General features: G+C 42.4%; 1 long non-coding RNA gene across 3 annotated transcripts; it reads left to right on the top strand.

The window, feature by feature from the left end:
* The first annotated feature begins 598 nt into the window (after positions 1–598).
* Positions 599–21,062, top strand: LOC139702216 (uncharacterized). Of its 3 annotated transcripts, XR_011704806.1 has the most exons (5): positions 599–776; positions 2,573–2,628; positions 15,492–16,916; positions 17,564–17,694; positions 19,275–21,062. It is a non-coding gene; the product is annotated as an uncharacterized lncRNA (long non-coding RNA). The 3 variants fall into 3 exon arrangements; XR_011704807.1 differs by having other exon boundaries at positions 15,492–17,694; positions 19,614–21,062; XR_011704805.1 differs by having other exon boundaries at positions 15,492–17,694.
* The last annotated feature ends 231 nt before the right edge of the window (positions 21,063–21,293 follow it).

Raw genomic sequence — 21,293 nt, 5'->3', positions numbered from 1 at the left:
TTGGTTAGAGAAGTGGAGGACTGAAAGGCGGGGGATAGAGCTCTCCTCTATCCTTTTTGACTCTCTTCTCCAGTGTTTGGGAGTAGTTTGGGGGTTATGACCACATCTCTATGCCAGTTGAGAGCAGCTCTCTAGACCAGCTTTCTGTATGCAAAATAAAGAGTATTGCAGAGTGAATGACGCACTGGCAACAGGAGGACTGTTAGCGTTTTTGCTTTTAATAATCTGGGGAGAGAACTCATGCAGTTCAACCTCGACCGACCCCTCTCCTCCCACCCCAATTTGGAGAGTTCTAGGAAGAGAGAGCGCGTTCTGAGCTTCCAGCAGTTTGGATGGGACTGAACTTCTACTTCCCCAGGTTCCAGCGCGGAGTTGCTAAAGAGAAACAAGGAGCGATTGTTACGGAGCGAGGCTTTGGTTAAGAAAAGGACCTCGCACGCCCTTGGTGCCCCAGCTCTGGGCGCTTTCTTTCACAGGAAGAATTAGGTGCCTTACTGCGGCCCACCGCGCCCCCTAGGTGAGGCTGAAAACTTTTCTTGCGGGGCCCGGGCCTAGCTCCGCCCCAGGAGGGCGGGACTCCCCGCTGGGTCCAGGCGGGTTCCTCCAACCCGCCTCCCCACCCTCCAGGAAATGGTGGGGGCGGTTTGCCCTCTCAACTGAGATCCCCTCCTAGGAGTTGCGGTTTGCTTCTGCTGGCGACGCGCCGCTCCCTTCCCTGGAGTAAGCTGCAACTCCTTCTGGAAGCGAGTGGACTGACGGGATTTCCTCAGCGGAGGGTAATGGAACCAAAGTCGTAGGAGTTTTCTGATTTGTCAGTGTATAGTTAGGAACCTAGGCTTTGGCGAGAGAGGACGGGAGGGGGAGGGGGAAGGAGGGGGGGAGGGGGGGAGGGGGAAGGAGGGGGGGAGGGAGGGAGGGGAAAGGAGGGAGGGAGAGAGAGAGGAAGGGGAAAGGAGGGAGGGAGAGGGAGGGAGGGGGGAGAGAGAGAGAGAGAGGGAGGGAGGGAACTTTCGGTCTAATCCACCCTTTCTGCTTCTTTCAATTTGGAGTTAGGAAATACTGCGGGGTCAAATTGGGTACAACAAGGACCAGGGTCATGCAGGACTTTACCCTTTTACCCTCCTTGAGTTCCCTCTGGTGGTTTCCGAAGAAACCCGGGCCCAGCCGAAACTGGGTCTCGGCCTTTTTCCAGGGGATCCGTTGGAAAAGGGCGAGGGCGCGCCTTGGGAGCTTCCCGCTGCGCAGAAAGTGCGCGAACCCCGGCCCTTGGTAGAAGACTAGGTGTTAGTTCTTGCTCCTTTACGCAGAGGCGTGCGGGCCTAGTCCTCTTCGGTCAGCTGGGCCCTGCCGCAACAGCGCCTTCTAGCGCCCAGAGGATTGGCAGCTCGGGTTCGCCAGGAGAGGGGCCCCTCTCCTGCGGAGTTTTATGAAAATATAAAAATTGAATCCCGGCCCTAGGCGATTTGGGCTCCTAACATGAAGGGGGGCAGCGATGGAATCAGAAAAGTATGCAGTCTGGTTTCTTTACCTATTTCCGAGCTTGAAATCCAGTTAGATGTCTACTAGGGTAACCCCAAGGCTCTCACCCCATGAGGGCATTTTTATCCACTCTGGGGGAAAAGTTGCCAGGGCAAACATTTCAGAAAGGTCCCTCGTGCCTGATGTTAATTACAACTGAAATAAATTGTCTTTCTTCATTTTTTTCCTTCCCTAATGTAGGGATGGGAGATAGGATATAATTTATTTCTGTTGACAGTGGGATAATTAAGTACATTTTTGGATTACTATGAATTGGCAGCTGAGGGAGGATCACTTTCCTCTAGTGTCAGATGGAGCATTTAGACTGGGCCTTGGGACAAGACAGTGGCCTTGTCAAGGGCTTTTATCCAAGCCCCATCCCAATCTGAACCCACTTCTTTCCTGACCTGGGATGTGGAGGACAAGGCTAAAGGAGGCCAATTTAGTGGTTAGAGCAGCCAGGGTCAGCTGAAGCCAAACTTTTGGTTTCATGCAATTTACTTTCCTTTTATTTCTTTTGCAACCCTCCAGAGTACCAGTGTCTGTGAAGGTAGACCCTTAGAAATTAACTATTAATGTATTAAAACCATTTTTACTTTTTTGAAGGGTGACTATTGGGAAAGGGATGTTACCCCATGGTGTAAGACTGTACATTGAGAGAGACGTGGAGTGGGAAGAATTAGAAGAGAATAGGATTTTGGCAAGGTGCAGAAAGTAAAGATACTAATTTATTAGTCTCAAATAAGCAGACTACTCCCTGCTTACAAGCTTGTCTTAATAGGAACTGGGAGAGCCTGAGCTATTGATTATGAAAAGTATGACTTGCCACCCAGGGTGGGAAGTTCTGTAGGGAGCATCATGAGACTCACTGTTGTAGTAAAATAGCAAGTATGCTCTGACTCATGTTCGAGATATTTTTTTGGGAAGGAGAAAAATGTGTTCATAATTAAAATACTTCTTATGTGCTAGGCCTGTGTTAGACATTTGACATACAACTTTTCATTTACTCTCATGTGACTCTCAGGAGTTAGGTTTTATTGTCCACTTTTCATAGATTTTTGAGAAATTGAAGCTCAGAGAGGATCCTTTCTTCCCAAGGCCTCACAGCTGGTAAGTTTTCAAGGTTTCAAGTTCACATCTGTTTGGATTCCAAATATGCTTTCCACTAATAAACCAGAGGGTGTACTACTTTACACACACTGTGCCATTTTGATACTTACAATAACCTTGTTAAATAGATTTGTCCTGTGTTAGTCCCATTTAACAATAATAAATGTAGAGTCCTTAGACTGTGGGGTTCTCAAACATGAGTGTGATCCAACATCTAGAGACTGATTCTATCAGCCCGTCTGGGATGGGGCCTGGGTCTGTGGCATCTCACTTTGAGACTGGTATTTTGGGAATGTATTTTGAGAAGTACCACTGCTGTGGCTTGGGTGTGTTTTACCCCCCCACCCCCACCCCCCCAAAAGTTGATGTTTTAGAAGCATGGTTTCCAATGTGGTGGTATTAAGAGGTGGTGGGACCTTTAAGATGTGGGGCTTAGTGGAAGGTGGTTAGGTCATTGGGCATGCTCCGGGAAGGGATTAATGTAGTTTTCTGGGGATCTCCATTAGTTCTTACAAGTTGTTATAAAAAAGAGTAAGCCTGGTCCCTAAATCTCTCTCTGGCTTCCTATCCCACCATGATGTCCTCCACCACTAGTCCCTTAACAAATGCCAAATTGAGATAGCTGTCCAAAATTGGACATTTGGTCTCCAAAACTGTGTGCTAAATAAACCTATCTCTGTCTTTTCAATACTTACCTTCAGGCATTTTGTTACATCAACAGAAAATGGACTAATAGAACTACAACAGAGGATGGTAACTTGCTTAAAGTCATTGGGACTGGGGCAAACGGTTAACAGACTTCTGTTCTCCTTTCCTCTCCTTCAAGATCTCAGTGAAAGTTGATGGCTTCTTTATTGGAATTCATATAGTTAAACCCAGAGGCTGGCATGGAGAAAGAAATTTCTGAATATGGTAGCAGATTGATCTCCCAGAAGTCACTAACCTAGGGAAGTCAGTGTCTTGAGGTTTCTTCAAATCACTTGCATCTAGCTAACCTGGAGAAACAAACTCAGGCCCTTCAGTGAACAAGAGACACCCAACTGCTGGGACTCAACAGCATGCTTTAAAAGGAAATACCAAACAGAAAGCATGAGCCACAGATGTGGACTTGTAGTCTCCATAGTGGTGTGGCTTGGAAGTGAGTGGGAAACATGGTGGAAGGAGATAAATGTTTAGGCCTAACTGGCAAATACAATTTAAGAGACGCTTTAAATCAGGGGCTGTAGGAATATGGATCTGGCCTATTCCAGTGCCTAGGAATAAGTGTATGCCTAGCCTGAACTGCACCCACAGCAGGTAAACATGGCCCTTTTTTGCTTCTGTTACATTAACCTCTGTGAACAGAATTTTCTCCCTGGAGCAATTCTTCTGCTTATCTGTTTTTTTAGGCCAATGCAAATGTTAATCACCAAGATTCAACTAAATCACTGTGCTGACCCTTGAAAAATGGGGTTTTTGAAAGCAGAAGTAGGAGATACTTACCTGCCAAGTTATTCCTAGGAGATTATGGCAGAAACCAAAATATTTAGACTTATATCTAGCTTGGTCATTAGGCATTTAAAGCCTATCTTAACTGTGGTAAATCATGTTTTTATATTGTGCATGAACTAATTTGATATGTGTAGTTTTAATAGCCCATTATTAACTGTAAATGGAGTATTTACCAGCCCTGCTGTTTGAATGACATACATTATGTGTTTATCTAGGTAGTCCAGCAACATAAATGTATTTAATGTCATGAAAAGGCCAGATTTGTCAACATTTTCCTGTTATTATATCATATGGCACCAATGTACTTGAAAGTTAAGCTGCTGCACTGCAGTAAGTTACTTGAAAAGAGTTGCTTTGTTTCTATTTCTTTTTTCTTGTCCAGGAAGATATTAAATATCTACATTTTTTAAAAAAGCCTGGTACAAGTAGGAACTAGGAAGTAGAGAAAGAATTGATAGAATTTTGTATAGGCCCAAAGTGTTGGCTTCAGGTTTTAGGGGGAATTATGAAATTTGAAAAGTCCCAGCAAGACCTTCTGCCCCTCAAAGTAACCATTGTGACATCCTGCTAATATTTGAAATCCTACTAATGGTAATTTGTTTCTTTGCACAGCTCTTGAAGCTCAGGTGATTGTTTATGACATAGGGTGAATTAATTTATCCACTTTTCCCTGAGATTATATTTTGGTTGACTTGAAGGTATGAAAGTGTTGAGTGCCACAGCCAAGTCGGGATGACGCATGGCATTTTTGCCAGAAGTAGTGGTTGAGAGGAGACGCTAGCGAGCCATTAAGATGATGACTTTTGAGTTCTGGTGGAGTTCCCGTAGAGTTCTGCTTGAGCTCTCGCGGGGATTTCCGGAGAGTTCTCATTGGTTGGCGAAGTGCCGAGGAGGGATTTTCCGGTTGCTGGTTCCTGGAGAGGCTGCGTGGCGGGGGAGTTCCCAGGAGCGTGTGTGGAATGTGCTGGTAGAGTTCAGAAATAAAGTTTGTTCCTGCTTCAGTGGCTCCTGATTTGTGCCCAGCCAGACTGCGGCATAAAAGTGTGAAGATGCCGGATACCTGGGCACAATCCACTAGGGGAAAAAGAGCAAAAGAAAAGGGCCTAGGGATGGGGATACAGCTCAGTTGGTAAAGCACTTGCCTAGCATGTAAAAAGGTCCTCATTTGATCTCCACTACTAGAAAAAAAGAAAAATCCCTAGAGGAAGAACTACTTCCTTCACAAATTTTCCAAGGGTTAGCTCCTGCCTGCCACTAGTTGAGACACTACAGGGATGCAGGTCAGGTGCCAGCGAGGCTCCTTACATTCCACTTGGGGAGACAAGATTAATATTAATATTAATGTAACGGAGGATAAGATGGGACCATATGCAATCAGAATTAACGTGATACCACGACAACAACAACAAAACCCCCAAAACAAAATACCAAACCTTTCTTGAATTCTACACTTTTTATTTCAGAAGTCTCTGCAGAAATGAGTCTTCCAACAGAGGCATACAAAGAAATATGGAGAAGAATAAAACATAAGGGCAGAGCGAAAGCACTAGGCATCATTGCACCTGCCATCAAGAACTGCTGAAGTCAGAAACTCATCAGCCTCTTTTTTTGGTGGTTGGTCCTGATTCATCTTTTGATGGAAACATCACTTGGTTTCACTTAGTGATGTCCGACCCAGATGGTACTTAGTGCTCAGATCATCCTTATGCTCCTCCCTCAAGAAAAGCAATGCTAACTAATAAAATTGATTTAATTCAGGAAGTGAATAGGACCACATTTGCTAGGGGAAGATACTGTGCCATACAGGTCAGTGCAGAGTGGGTGGGCATTGATTTATCTTTTATCACTAGGAATATGGTAAGATTTGGTGCTTGTGCATGGGCATGGTAAAGGTAGAAATGAGCTGGAGGTTTCCTGGCTTACTTGACCAATTTAGCAAAATAATGAGTGACCTGGTCTCACTTCTTACAATAGTTTTTTTTTTATTGTTGAGATTTGGGGTCCAACTGAGGTAGTGATAAAGTATTACTTTGAGGGACATTTCCTTCTCTTCCTCCTGTAATCATGTTCCTTAGGAACCTCATGGGAAGGGTGGCTTTGTTCATATTCTCATATTTTAAAAGTTTTCTGTCTCTTCTCCAAGGATAATCTTGTGTTATCTATCATTTGGGGTTCAGCTCTAGTTCTTCCTCTTTGAAAATGTCTATTCCATACTTAGTGATTTTTCCTTTCTCGGATCTTTTCCAACACCTGGGCTCTCTCCTACCTTCTTGTCATTAACATACAGCCTTGCTGCTTGCTATGTCTGCCTTGCTAAAAGTGTCCTAAACTGCCAGCTAAATACAAATATCTCAGCAGCCCATGGCTGCCTCCTGGAGATCAGGGCATACACCACAGTGAGTTTATTCCAATTTTGTGTTGCTCTTTGATGATTTAACATGCTGTTTTCAGGGCTTTTGAGGTTACCTTATACTTTGACATTCGCAACAGCACATAACAAAGAGATGAGAACTTAAAGGATGGTCGGTAAATATCTGCTGACCTTTGACTTATTTCAAGATACGCATCTTAGTGTTTTTCTGTACCTCTGACCCTCAGATTGTTTTGTATGTTGGCTTTGTCATGATACTGGGTATGTTTTGAGATTCCATCATCAGCCAGGGTTTGGGAGTGATAAAACATGGAAAGGGACTGCAGTGGACATACTGCATGCTGAGGAAATAAGTGGGGATGGATTGTCCTTGCCTGTGCTGCCCTTACTATCAACAGGTCTAGTCTATTTCTTACTCCCTTGAATATAGGCTGGCCCATGATTTATTTATTTATTATTTATGGTTTAGTGTATTGAACCCAGGAGCACTTGACCTCTGAGCCACAGTCCTAGCCCTTTATTTATTTACTTTTTAAAAATTTGAGACAGGTTCTCACCAAGTTGCTTAGGGCCTTGCTAAGTTGCTGAGGCTGTATTTGAACTTGTGATCCTCCTGCCTCAGCCTCCCAAGCGGTTGGGATTATAGGCGTGTGCCACTCTGCCCAGCTTGACCCATGATTTATGTTGACATGTTTCACAATATCATGAGCTGTGATGAAAGTTATGTTGTTCAGGATTCTGAGTCCAGTGTCTTGTAACTTCTGCTTCACTCTTTTGGGAACCCAGCTACTAAACAGAGAAGCTTGGGTTAGACCACTGAATGATGAGAGACTTCACAGAGACAGAGGCTAGCCCCCTAGCCTTTCTAGTTAAAGTGAGGCCCTCTTAGATTTTGAAGCTCTCCCTGGCTCAGCATTTGAATGTGGCCACATAAGTTAGCACAGAATTGCCCAACCAAATCACAAGATCATAAGCAACAAAAAGTTTTTTTTTGTTTTCAAGCCATTAAGATTTGGAGTTGTTTATTCAAAGTGTTAAGTAACTGAAAGCAAGGCCTGTGTTTTAAGTTACTAAGATTTTGGCATCGCTGATCTTTAACTGAAGCTTAACTTGACCTATACTGGCTGATAAAGCTAACAATTGTAATTTAATCATATAACTTGATTTATTCAAATGGGTTTGTTTTCATTAATGATATATTTTAATTTGTTTCTATCATTTTATTTTGTGTTATTTGTCCAACTTTTCTTCTTTTTCATCTTTTGCTTTCTTTTTCTTCATTTTATTTCTTTTTGTCTTTTCCCTTTCCTGTGTTGATTGAATATTTTTAAAATTCAAGATTATCAGTTGAATTTAATTCAACTTACACTTATTTTAGTTTATCATCTTTATGTTCTTTAATGATTACCAGGGTCATTTAAAATTGCCTAACTTACTTAACAAACCTAACTATCTTAATTATTTTCCTGAATGATACAGTGATTTTTATCATGCTTTAACTGATTGATTCTTGCCCAACTTGTTGACTGTGTTGCTCTGTGTTTAATTTGTTGTACTTTGGTCTTATTTTTCCATCATACAAGGTAGATATTATTAATATTGTCTTATATGGTGAATGCTTATTTTTATTTACTCCCACATTTACCTATATATTTATAATTATTTATACATGCATTAATATCTTTTGTCTTTCAGTTTTTTTACTCTCGTTTCAGATTTTATCATTCATTTTTGTTTTGGGAATGACTTTCTGTTGTGTGAAGTACATTTCTTCAGAATTTCCCTTAATAGGGCTTTTTGGTAGTGTGATCTCCCCTTTTGTTTCTCTCTTGTCTATAAATTATTTTATTTTCACTTAGGTCGTTTTTCTGGCTGTAGAATACTAAGTCCAATGTTTTTTTCTATCAGCACAATAACAATATGAGTCCCCTTGTTCTGGCTTTCACTGTTGCCCTCATAAGTTAGCTACCATTTTAACTGCCATTTTGTTAGGTGAACTCTCTTTCCTTCCTGGCTATTTTGAATATTTTATTTTTGTCTTGGTGTTTTTCAGTTATAACATGATGTGTATAGGTTTTTAAATATCGATTAAGATTACTTTGGGCTTCCTGATTTTGAGGATTCCTATTTTTCATCATGAGAACATATTTTGAAAAGTTCCCAGCCACTGTCTCTTTAAATATCCCTTCTTACATATTCTCTATTGTCTCTTTTGGGAATTCTAGGTAACTATATAGAAGTCTGCTTTGTTCTATCCTGCATGCCTTGCAAATTCTTTTCCTGTCATGATTTCTGATTAATTTCTTTAGACCTGCCTCCCAGTTTATTATTCTCTCTTTGGATATATCTAATCTATGACTTAAAATAATTCATTGAAATTTAAGTTCAAATTATTATATTTTATTTCTGGAATCTGTCTAATTCTTCCACATATTGTTGGTTGTCTTTAATACCTTTTGAGGCTTACAGTTAATTCCCAAGCATCCCTTTTACTTCACAGTTACAATTAATATAGTTAGTAATATTGCTTATTTTGTGTCAACTGATTCCATTATCTGAAGACTTTTTTTGGTTTGATATGCTGTCTATAATTCTGATAGTTCTCACTCATAGTGTCTTGGTTTCTTTTCTTTTCTTTCTTTCTTTTTTTTTTGACTGTGAGTTACACATTTTCTTTGTACCTTTATCTATGGGAATTCTTTATGAAGTTATATTCATCTAGAAAGAGTTTACATTTCATTTTGCTAGTCACCTATACACTATGAGTCCAGGATCATTAAAAAAACAAACAACACCCACCCTCCAAATGAAACAACTTTATTGAAGTATAATACCAAAAAATTTACCCATTTTAAACATATAGTTTATTGAGATTTGGTAAGTTTATAGTGTTATACAACCATCATAATGATCCAGTTTGAAAACTTTTCCATATTTCTCCAAGATCTCTTTGCCTTTGTTTTATTCCTACACCTCAGGCTCCAGCACCTATAAATCTACTTTCTTCCTCTGTAGATTTGGGTTTTTTTGACTGTTTTATATAAATTAAATCATACAATATGAAGTCTTTTATACATGGCTTCTTTCACTTAGCATAATATTTCTGAGGTTCCATGTACTTAGGATAATATTAGGCTTGAAATTTGCTGGACCTCATAAGTAGCATGAATTAAGATCAACAAGGGCCAGCTTGGAGACACAGATTTTTCCCTCCATCCAATGCTAATGCTGAAGTAGACAAGTTTCCCTGTTGACTCTTTCTGAGTAGCAGATTTATTGATAAGTGACCCTCTTGCAGAGGGTATATCTCTTTGTGATCCCACCTTTATGTTAGATTCTCAACTTATCTCCAGTGTGGCCATCAAAGTGGAAATTCAATGTCTCCAGGTTTCAGAAGAGACCCTGGGGCAAAGCTAGCCTTAGCCCACAGGCCCTAGACATTTTCCATTTACTTCATTTTTTGCTCTCTCTTTTTCATACAATGTGTCAGTTCAGCAATGCTTTCAGAAATATAATTTTTTTCCCCCAGTATTTCATATATTTTAGTGGAAAGAAACCTTCAGAGTATTTCATTTGCTATCCTGCCTAAAATAGAAGGCTGACATGTTCCTTCTCCTTACAAGAGTCACTTTTTACCTGTTTGGATCTCAGGTTGAGAATGAGGGGAAATCTTCCCATTCCCATCTCAGTCTCTCCTTACCACTGCCACCTCCTCCCTCTCCCCACTTACCTGTACAGTCTGATCAGTACTGTCATTCACGTGTCCACTTTGTTTAGCAGCAATTTGCAATCATATCGGTACATTCATTCCCTCATATGCCTTTGCTAATCCTTTGCACTCCTGGTGGGCCAGTAAAAACAGCTATTTCTCAGACTGCAGTGGGAGTTGCTAAGGTGTCTGTTCAGCTTAAGGCGTGTCATATTCAAAGTTGAGATGGGAGGGGCAGGGATTAGAGCTGAATAAACTGAGGCTTTGAGAGGCAAAGTGACTTGCTCAGTTTCACAGACAGCTGGAACTTGAACTCAGACCCAGAGATTCCCTGAGACAGTGTTGTTTCTACCATGTCTTTCTGCCCCTTCTTGGTGACAGGGAAACGGGTGTGGGAAAGACTAGCACTGATGCATTCATTGATTGAAGAGGTAAAGTTTTGGAGGTCTGTGGGTTTTCTTCATCTTTGACTTCTGCATCTCCATTGCACATTGTTATGTGCGAGTAGCAGTTGAGGAAAACAAACACATGAGCAAAAAACCCCAGCTGCTCACTGTTTCTGTTTTGAAACAATATGGATCATTTTGTAGGGAAATTTCTCACTTCTCAGCATGTTAGAGATGGCCTGCTGGCTTGACCCTTTAAGTGGAAGCAAAGGAAAGGGTATCCCAAAGTCTTAATCCCAGTCCATCAGCCCCGCTTCAGTAAGTTTCTTACCTCACTTTGGGGGAGGGATGATGTTATTAATGTTCTTTCTAGCAGTTTAAAAAAACAGACAAATGTGGCTTAAAGTGAAATTCTCAGTGATTGAAAATATCATTAGAAACAGGCTCCTGGTGTTCATTCTGTCATTTCCAAGGGGTTCTGATGAGCTTCGTTTATATGGTGCACTGTGTGGAGCTGGTGGAAGCCCAGGACAGTGTGTGTGCGTGCTGGTGACAGAGTTCCTTCTGTGGAGGGAGGTGGGAAGGTAGAGGCAGGCGGGTGTCACCTACTCATTTGAAACTGGGGCAAGCCCTAGACAGGACCTGCAGGCTTGCTTGTGGTGCAGTTCCCAGGCCTTACATCCAAATGGCCTCCAGATTTGTCTGCCTGGTGCCCAAATAACGCACTGGTGAGACGATAAAGCATCCAGCAGGGCCAACTGAGTCAAGGAGATGGACAATCACAGCCATGGGGGCGGTGGGGGGGGCGGTGGGGGGGGGTGGTGGGGGGGAGTCACAACCAGGAAAAAAAAAAAAGCAAGCAAACTAACAGCTGTTGGCCTGAATTCAGTAAAAGAAAGTGGGAGAGGGTGGAGATATAGAAATACAGCAAAAATTCTGTGTCGGTCTCTGTCTTCTGCTCCCCATACTTTCTGGGAAAATAAGATTTTTTGTTGTTAAAAAAGATCCCTGTGTAGGTTTGAAAAAATCGAAGGCAACACCAAACCCCTTTCTTCATCCTAAAGCACAAGCTCCTTAGGGTCTAATTTGCATGTAGGTAGATTCAAAACAGCTCAAGTTTTGCACATCTAATTGGATGGAATTTGAGTCCTTCCCTGAAGCTGTAAAAGAAAAAGCAGGCCCCAGAAACATGATGAAGTGCTCTTTAGGTGACAAAGATTTGAAACTGCCGTTCTTAGGGCTCGCAGGAGATTCCTACAGCAGCCTTCAAGGCCACTCTCCCAAGGCAGTGCTGAATTGACACTTTTTTCTGCCTTACATAAGTAAGAAATGCACAAATGAACATAGGTGCAGCAGTAAAAATCACAATGAATAATTGGAGCCGTTTCCAAACCTCATGACCTGATTTTGTTTGCGTTTGATTCCATTGGAAAGGGTAGGGCAAAAAGTAAGAAGTAGGAATGTTCCCAGTTGAAGTCCCTAGGTTGTCTCTGGTGTTGTCACAACTTGCCTATATCCCCTTGGCACTAACTACTCTAGTACTGATCTGTTTTAGTCAGTTTTTTTGCTGCTGTGACTAAAAGATCTGAACAGAACAATTGTAAAGGGGGAAACGTTTATTTGGAGGCTTACTGCTGCAGAGGTCTCAGTCCATGGAGGTCCATTCCCCAGGGGCTGGAGGTGAGGCTGAACTTCATGGTGGAAGAGTGTGGCAAAAGTGAGCCGCCCACGTGGTGATCGGGAAGCAGAGAGAGGTGGCATTTGCTGGGGAGCCCTCTCCTGCCCTAGGTGCTTCCTCCTTAGAGGGCCCACCCAGGACGGCTCTTCTGAGCAAGTCTTTGGTTAGCACCAGGAGCTTGGCTTGACACCTCTGCTGCCTCCAAATCCATCTTACATATTGTTTCTGGACACTCTGCAAACAATAAACCATGCCTTCATGGAGTTTGCATTCTAATTGGGGGTGGGGGGAGAAGGCAATTAAAAGGTTAATGAAAAAATAATGAAGACAGCATATACACAACTGGTTCAAGGTGACACATGCCTCGAAGAAAATAAAAGGGGATAATGAGCCGAGGGGCTGCCAATGGGTGTCTTGCCATTTTAAATAGGAGTGGTAGGGAAGGCCTCACGCAGTTACCTTTGAGCAGCTGGAAGCAGGAGAGAGTTCAGGCCACCAGCATAACTGGGACAAGGGGTTCCAGGGAAGCCCCCTGCAGAGGCTTCCACATTAGCAGGCCTGGTGTCCTCAGGGACACTGCCAATGTCTTTGCTTTGACACTGGGTGGGACAGGAGCCCCTGCTGTATGGGAGCAGAGGGGGACTGATCTGCTCTTGTCTCCTGCCCAAGAGGTGATGGGGCAAGTTTGACAAGTTCATTTTAGGCCAAAGTGAATGCGATGGATGTGACAGCTGACAGCCCACTGCCCACCTCTCCGTTAGTTTGGAAACATTTTTTCATTATGTTGTTTGTTGTTGTTATTATTATTATTATTTAACCAGGGATGCTTTACCACTGACCTGTAGCCTCAGCCCTTTTTATTTTTTATTTTGAGACTGAGTCTAGCTGAAGTTGCTGAGATGACCTTGAACTTGGATCCTTCTGCACCAGCCTCCTGAGTCACTGGGATTACAGGCATGTGCCACCATGTCTGGCTTCATTATGTTAAATTCAAAACACAAAAGTAAAGAAAACAGTGTAATGGATTCCCATGCACCTTCTGCCCAGCTTCAGGATTTACTGATCCAAGGACAGTCTTATGTTATACCTGTAGTCTCCAGCCGTCCCTGGTTCTCCCCAACCCCCAGTACTAGGAATTGAACTCAAGGGTGTTGTACACTAAGCTCTATCCCCAGCCCTTTTTATTTTTTGAGACAGGGTCTTGCTAAGTTGCTTAGGTCCTTTCCAAGTTGCTGAGGCTTGGCTTCATACTACAATCCTCCTGCCTCAGCCTCCCGAGTCACTGGGAATACAGGTGAGCACTGCCATGCCCAGTTCCCCCTGGCTTTTTGAAGCAAAGACAGACACTGTAGCACTTCATCTGTACTTATTTCACTGAGGATCTCAAAAGCATAAGGGAAAGACATAACCATAATATTTATCATACAAAAACACAGAATAAAAATTATTTGATATCTTCAAATATCCAATCCATCAGTGTTTTTTTCTATATCTGTCTGAATAATATTCAAATAAAGTCCGTATGTTGCATTTCATTTTCTTAAAATTTTTTAAAAAGTTTTTCTTTTTTCTTTTTTTTGAGAGAGAGAGAGAGAGAGATAAAGAGAGAGAGAGTTTTTTTTTAATATTTATTTTTAGTTCTTGGCGGACACAACATCTTTGTTTATATGTGGTACTGAGGATCGAACCTGGGCCGCACGCATGCCAGGCGAGCGCATGCCAGGCGAGCGTGCTACCGCTTGAGCCACATCCCCAGCCTTCATTTTCTTAAAAATTTTAAATAGAATTAATCTTATTTTTTAGAACAGTTTTGAGTTCACAGCATAATTGAGAGGAAGGTACAGAGATTTTCCATGGGCTCCCTGCACCCACAGATATGCACAGTGTCCCCCATTATCAGCATCTCCTACCAGGAGGTGCATTTGTTAGAACTGATGAACTACATTTATGTATCATTTTCACCCAGTTTATGCTAGGGTTCAAGTTCACTCTTGGTGTTGTGTATTTTATGGGTTTGGATAAATATATGATGGCATGTGACCATCATTATAGTATCATACAGGCTAGTTTCACTGTCCTAGGAGTCCTCTATTTACACATATTCATCTCTCCTCAACCCTTGGCATTCACTGATCTTTTTGCTGTCACCATAATTTTGCCTCTTCTGGAATACCATATAGTTGGAATCATACAGAATACAGTCTTTTCGGATTGGCTTCTTTCATTTAGAAATATGTATTTAGGTTTCCTCCATTTCTTTTCAGTGCTTGACAGCTTGTTCCTTTTAGTGCCGCGTAACATTCCATCGTCCGGATGTACCGCAGTTTATCTGTTCATCTACTGAAGGACATCATGGTTGCTTCCGAGTTTTGCCAATTATGAGTAAAGACACCATAAACATCCATGTGTGTGTTTTTGTGTGGACATACATTTTCAACACCCTTAAGTAAATGCATGATTATTGGATGTCTTTCAGTTTTCAACCTCTAGGTTCCTTTTCCATCTCTTTCTCCTCTTTTTGGGGTGCTGGGGATTGGACCTAGGGCCTCACAAATATGAGGCAAACACTCTACCACTGAGCTAAATTGTGTCCCTTTCTATCTTTTTTTTTTAATCCTTCCATTTTATTTGTTGGAAAAAAACTGGTTTGCTTTTCCTATAGAATTTTTCAGTTTGGATTTTTCTATCTGTATCTCAGTGATGCTAACTGGTTTTCTCTCTCCATTGGATTTCCTATAAATTGGTCATTAAATCTAGAAGTATGATCACACTCAAATCTGAATTTTTTGGTAAGAATATGTTACGGGGGTGTTGTACTCTTCCGTCAGCCTTTCCTCAAGGGCTCTGGGAGATGGAGTGCTATAAGGTTATTGAGGGAGAACATTTTGGGGATGGGTGTGGCTAAGGTCTTTAACTTGAGCTAGACAGATGGTGTTATGGTTTAGATGTGAGGTATCCCCCAAAAACTCACATGTGAGACAATGCAAGAGAGTTTAGAGGTAAAGTGATTGGGATATGAGAGGCTTAACCCCGTCAGTGCATTAATCCCCTGATAGGGATTAATTGGGTGATAGCTGTAGGCGGGAGGTGGGTCACTGGCGCGTAACTTTGGGGTATATATTTTGTCCATGGTGAGGGGAACTGTTGCTCTCTCTGCTTCCTGGTACCATGTCCTGAGCCACTTTCCTCCACCACCTTCTTCTACCATGATCTTCTCTCTCATCTCAGGCCCTGAGGAGAGGAGTTGGCCATCTTTGGACTGAGACCTCTGAAACCATGAGAGCTAAGTAAACTTTTCCTCCTTAAAATTGTTCGTGTCAGGTCGTTTACTTGCAGCAACCAAAGCTGACCCAAAATGGCTTTAACTTCACCTGCTGTGCATAAAACCAGCTCCTGGTTGGAGGTGTGTGTGTGCCTGAGCTCGTGTGTCTTTGTATCATGAGAAATTGATGTGTGATCCAGGTATGCAAAATGTCCTGGCTTCTCAAGGAAATGGAACCTACTAATGAGAAATAGAACATTCAGATATCAACAATAAAGACTGTGCTGATATCACTGTCAGGAGAAATTGCAGCCACAAAGACCCAGAAGAGACAGGGTTTCCACGTCTGACTTGACACATGTTGTGGGACACACTCTCGCTTATTTGTTAGATTAACCCCTCCCTCTTTAATTTTTCAAATACTGTATGGCAATTACATTTGGTGTTGTATTTAATACGTAGCATATTTGTTCTTAGACTTTTGTGACTCCTGCTAGTTAACTGCACAGTTTTCTATTAGTGTGAAATTCTACTTACTGCAGTACCAGGAAGTTTTCCTATTGTTTTGACTGTATTGCTTCTTTCTGGACTCCTAGGTTTGCCTCAAGAAATTCAAATTATGAATCTCGGTGACTCCGTATTCATTAGAGGAGAGTGTTCTGGTTTAAACACATCTTCTCCTTTGTTCCTTGACAAAGGAATGAGTCTTTGGAACTGGGTTGATGTTGAAGAGTGGGGTGCCCATCCCAGGCCCATGGCTGGTTTTCAAGGAGTTGAGGATGTTTCTGTGATGGACAAGGAAAGGACTGTGTACTGTGTGTCCCCACTGGGCACTAATGACACAAATTCTCCTCCTGTCCCACCCACAGAGCCGGCTTCTTGTTCTGTTGAGGTGCAGAGGTGCCATGTGCTCTCCCTGGCCGTGCTTGCCCATCTTTTTAGGTTCCACGAAGCCTTCCCCAGCCCAACCTCCCCAGGGCTCTGTGGTCTAACCCCAGCTTAGTAGGCACGTTTGTCCTGTGTTACTCATTACTTGTCTCTGGTGTGTTGACATCATGCCTCTACCTGATATGTAAATCTGAGAGCAGAAATGGCCCCTCTTGGTTGTCTGCAGTACACCCCACCAGCCTGCCATGCTACAGACACCCAGTCATCACCTGCTGATCATTATTTCCTATTTGAGGGAGGTGAGGGGCGTAGAGTGAATTTTCATAATTAAGCTTATGGAATAATCTTAAATGTGGAATCATAAAGACATTGACAATCAAGCTGACATATGCATTGAGGTCTGTTCAAATTCTTGTCTTCCCTCCTTTCCCTCAAATATGTGCTGGGCATCTGGTAGGTCAGGAGAGGCAATCTTGTAACATGTGGCCAACACTATATTAGAGGTAAGTCACAGGAGATGGGATGTGAGGGGAAAGGGTGAGAGATTCCTCTGATAGTTCTTTCTTACCTTTGCCTTCCTATTGACTTTGGTGAGTAATTCTTTCCAAGAATGGGTTTTGTGGGGCTGGGGCTGTAGCTCAGTGGTAGAGTGCTTGCCTAGCATGTGTTGAGGCACTGGGTTCAATCCTCAGCTTCACTTAAAAATAAACAAATAAAATAAGAATGGGTTTTGTAACATTATGGAGTAATGGTTTCTACCCTGATTATCCCTTAGCACTGGAAGAAGCAGTCTCCATGTGGTTTTAGAGCCCAAGCCCTGGAGTTAGATCTGGGTTCTAGTCACAATGCTAGGTGACCCTGGGAAAGCTTCCTAACCTCCCCAAGCCTCAGTTTCCTCAAATGAAACATGGGGATCACCATTATCTAATTAGAGGAGAAAGATGGGAATTCAATAAGATGATGAAGGAATTAGGGGGTCTGGTGCATCGTGAATACTTAGTAAATGTTGGCTGTTAAAATATGATTAGAAAATGTTCATTCTGGCTTTATCCTTTCTTCTCCTTCTGCCTAGAACTCATGTCCCTGTCCTGTGGTACCATATGTACCATTGAGCCTTAGAGAAATGTCTTGTTGGATTCTTGTATTTCAGTGCCAAGGGAACTGTTCAGATAGGTGGAAGACGGACGGTGCACAGGAGCTTCGAGTACTGCTGTGGGTCCGCTTTCCATCACATCCGCTGCCTTTTCTGGGCTTACTCTTTACCAAGTGCAGAGCCAAGAGGTGAGGATTTCTGTCTGTCCCATTGGGATGTAGGGGGTGAATGAGTTAACATTTACAAAGTGCTTTGAGCTCCTTGGAGAAAAGGCATAATCTAAGTATTCTCATTAGTGCATGAATAATAGATGAGCATAAAGCACTTTGCAAATATGAAGTTCTTTAGCAATGCTAAATAATACTTCCACCAACCTACCTGTGAGTGGAGGGGCTGGTTCTTGGGGCTCTGTTAGTTCTAGCCTTCACTCTCACTAATGCAAAGCATGACCTTAGGCAAAAATCAGCTCCCCTTTTGGGTCTCAGAACAGAGGGATCAGAATGGGTGATGTTGAGGGCAATTCTAATTCAGTGCCTCTTTTTTAGGGTTCTTTGTTTAGATGGGGAAATGGCTGTAGCAGGAGTCAGAGTTGTCATTTGTGGATTTCTCCAGAGTGGAATGAGACACTGGTAGATTTTGACACTGATGATGCCTGCTCTCTTCTACTCTTTGGGCCCACTGAGAATGGGCTTACCTTTTCTCTTAGGGGTAGGTTGGGGGGTGGGTCTTGCACCCAGGGCAGTGGAGAAAAGACCTCCAGGATTTGGGTCCTAGAAAATACTTCATGACTGTTGGGGTTTGGATATGAGGTGTCTCTCAAATCTCCCGTGTTAGTGCAGGAATGTTCAAAGGTAAGTGAATGGATTATGAATGGTGACCTAACCATCCTAGTTTGAATGGACTGGGTAGTAACTGTAGGCAGGGAGGGTGGAGCTGGAGGAGACGGGTCACTGGGGCTGTGCCCTGGAAGGGTGTGTCTTCCCTGTGTTCCTTTACCCTTTTCTGTCTCTGCTTCCTGACTCGCCTTGAGCTGAGCAGCTTCCGTTTGCCCTGCCCTTTGCCCACGATGTTCTGCCTCACCTTGGGCCCAGAGCAATGGAGTTGGCTGTCTGTGGACTGAGGCTTCTGATACCACGAACCAAAATAAACTTTTTATGTTCTTCAGTTGTTTTGTTGGATATTTTGGTCAAAGCAAAGCAAAAAGCTGTCTAAACAATGAACATATATACCCTGTAAAAAAAATGTGGTAAAATAACACAACATAAAGTTTACCATCTCATTCAGTAGTGTTGAGTACATTCACATTGTTGTGCAACCAATCTCTAGAACTCTTTCACCTTGCAAAACTGAAGCCTCATGCCCATTAAACTACAACTCCTCATTCCTCCCTCCTCCTCCCCTGCCAACAACCCTTCAACTTTCTGTCTCTGACTCTTCTAGGTTTGTCATGTAAATGGAATCCTATGGTATTTGTCTTTTTGTGACTGATTTAATTTCACTTAGCATAATGTCCTTGAGGCTCATCTATGTTGTAGTGTGTGTCAGAATTTACTTCCTGTTTAAAGCTGAATAATATTCCATTGTGTGTGTGTGTGTGTGTGTGTGTGTGTCTGTGTAGTGCGCGTGCGCATGTGTATCACTTTCTGTTTATTCTTTTATTTGTTGGTGGACACTGAAGTTGCTTCCACCTTTGCTTGCAGCTGTTGTAAACATGGGTATATAAATATCTTTTTGAAACACTACTTTCGATTCTTTTTTTTTAACACAGAAATGGAATTATTGGATCATATGGCAATTCATTTTCAAACTTCTAAGGAAATGACCAAATCTGTTTATTCTCCAAAAATATAGACTCAGAAGAATCTTTGATGGCCTCAGATTCTCTAGGCTGCATGGTGGAAGCTACTCTGGGTAGAGCAATTCTAAAGCTAGGGATCAAGCTAAAATCCCCCTTGTCTTTTGCCAGTTGGCCCATGAGATGACAGAACAAGACCAGGCCTAACACACAGCCTTGTGAAGTCTTAAGGAAATGTTCCTGTGGCTTCGCGTCTTCTCTCCAGGCCATGTGATGGTTCTCACTTCTCACCACCTTTGGCTTCCCCCACAGAGGCTGCATTATTTCACCTCTGCAGCTTCCCTTGGCTTACTCAGAGCATGGACAGCTCTCATCTGCTGTAAACCACAGTTCTCTGCTCCTGTAGAGCCTCCCAGATCCAACATTTGGGAAAATCACAAGCTGGGAAGAGAAAGATGTTTCCTACAGAACATGCCTGGGAAATGGAGATCTTCTGAGGATGTGTCAGGTTGAATATTGAATCAGCTGAGATGTATGTAGCTGCAAGTCACGTCTGACTAACAGTGGCTAATGTAAAGAAGACGTTTAATTAATTCATGGAAGTGGAAGTCTGGGCAGTTTTAGATTTGTTGTGAGGGCTCAATGGTGTCATCTAGGAACCTGGATCTTTCTATGTAACTCCACTCGTTGGCTTTTATTCTTAGGCTTTTGTTCTTATTGCCGTGTGGTTACCAGTAGTGGCCTCACCTTCAAACAGTAAATCCTCACACATTCACGTTTAAGGTTGGAGGAAATGGAAGCTCTCATCTTCTCTCTCTCTTGTTTAACAAGAAAAATCATTCTTTTTTTTTTTTGGTGCTGGGGATTGAACCCAGGGCCTTGTGCATGTGAGGCAAGCACTCTACCAACTGAGCTATATTCCCCAGCCCCAAGAAAAATCATTCTTTCAGAGGCTCTGCCAAGTGAAATTTCCCTTAGAGTTCATCAGAATCAAGTTGTACCTTCCCGCCTGAGATAATCACTGGGTATTGGGATTGGTATTGTCATGATAGTCTTGGACAAATTACAGTTGATCTGGTGGGGACAGAAACATGTTGCTACCTGAGCAACAGTGGAGTGCCATCCCCCTGAGAGAGCAAGGGTTAGGAATTATTAGTGTCTATCACAAATATATAACCCGGAGGAAGAATTGACAAAGATGGCCATTTTTATATATACATTGTAATTTAGAAAGACATTTAATGAAGGACTTTTAAACTTCTCTGTTAAACTCACCAAGACAGAAAGACTAGATACCTTGCCCTATTTCTTAAGTATTTCCTTCAACCCCTTTTGATCTTTCTCCAGCTGTGCTATAGAGATAATGATAACATAACTGAATAATATTTCATGGTACACAAATAATTTTTACATACATCATCCATTTGGCCTTCATGCTAACTATGTGAACTATGTAAGAAATTAATATAATTTTTATTATTTTTTATTGGACTTAGGTTTAGAAGGTTGAGCTAATCATACTCTCTGCACATGGAACACTAGCATCTCTTTTTGTACCTGACCTCTGTCTATTCATAATTAACTAACAGTTCATTCTCCTTTTTCACTATCTATCTCCCACTCAAATTGCTTTTCCTCCATATAGACAAATCATTCTAACTATGTCCAATGTCTATCTTGTTATTTATATGTATATTTGAAAAATGTGTATTTTGTTTAGAGTACATGCAGTTTCATTTACATAAAAGGTAAAACCCTGTAGGTCTCAGTCTTGTTTGTACATTTTTCACTGTGCACTGTTTTCAAGAGTGATTCCTGGGACAGTCTGCGCTAGACGAGTGAATCTCCGCCACGCAGCGCAGAGGTCCAGACCCGCCAGCCGCTGCCCGCGCGACTCGGCGACTGTCGGCTGCCTGCACGCGGCCCCCGCGTCAGGGCGGATAGCCTCCGAGGCGCAGCGCAGCAGGAGCAGTGCAGGGACTCGAGGAAGAG

Source organism: Marmota flaviventris, chromosome 16 (genome assembly GCF_047511675.1).
Source record: "Marmota flaviventris isolate mMarFla1 chromosome 16, mMarFla1.hap1, whole genome shotgun sequence".
Classification (NCBI taxonomy): domain Eukaryota; kingdom Metazoa; phylum Chordata; class Mammalia; order Rodentia; family Sciuridae; genus Marmota; species Marmota flaviventris.
This window is presented reverse-complemented; position numbering and strand designations above follow the sequence as displayed.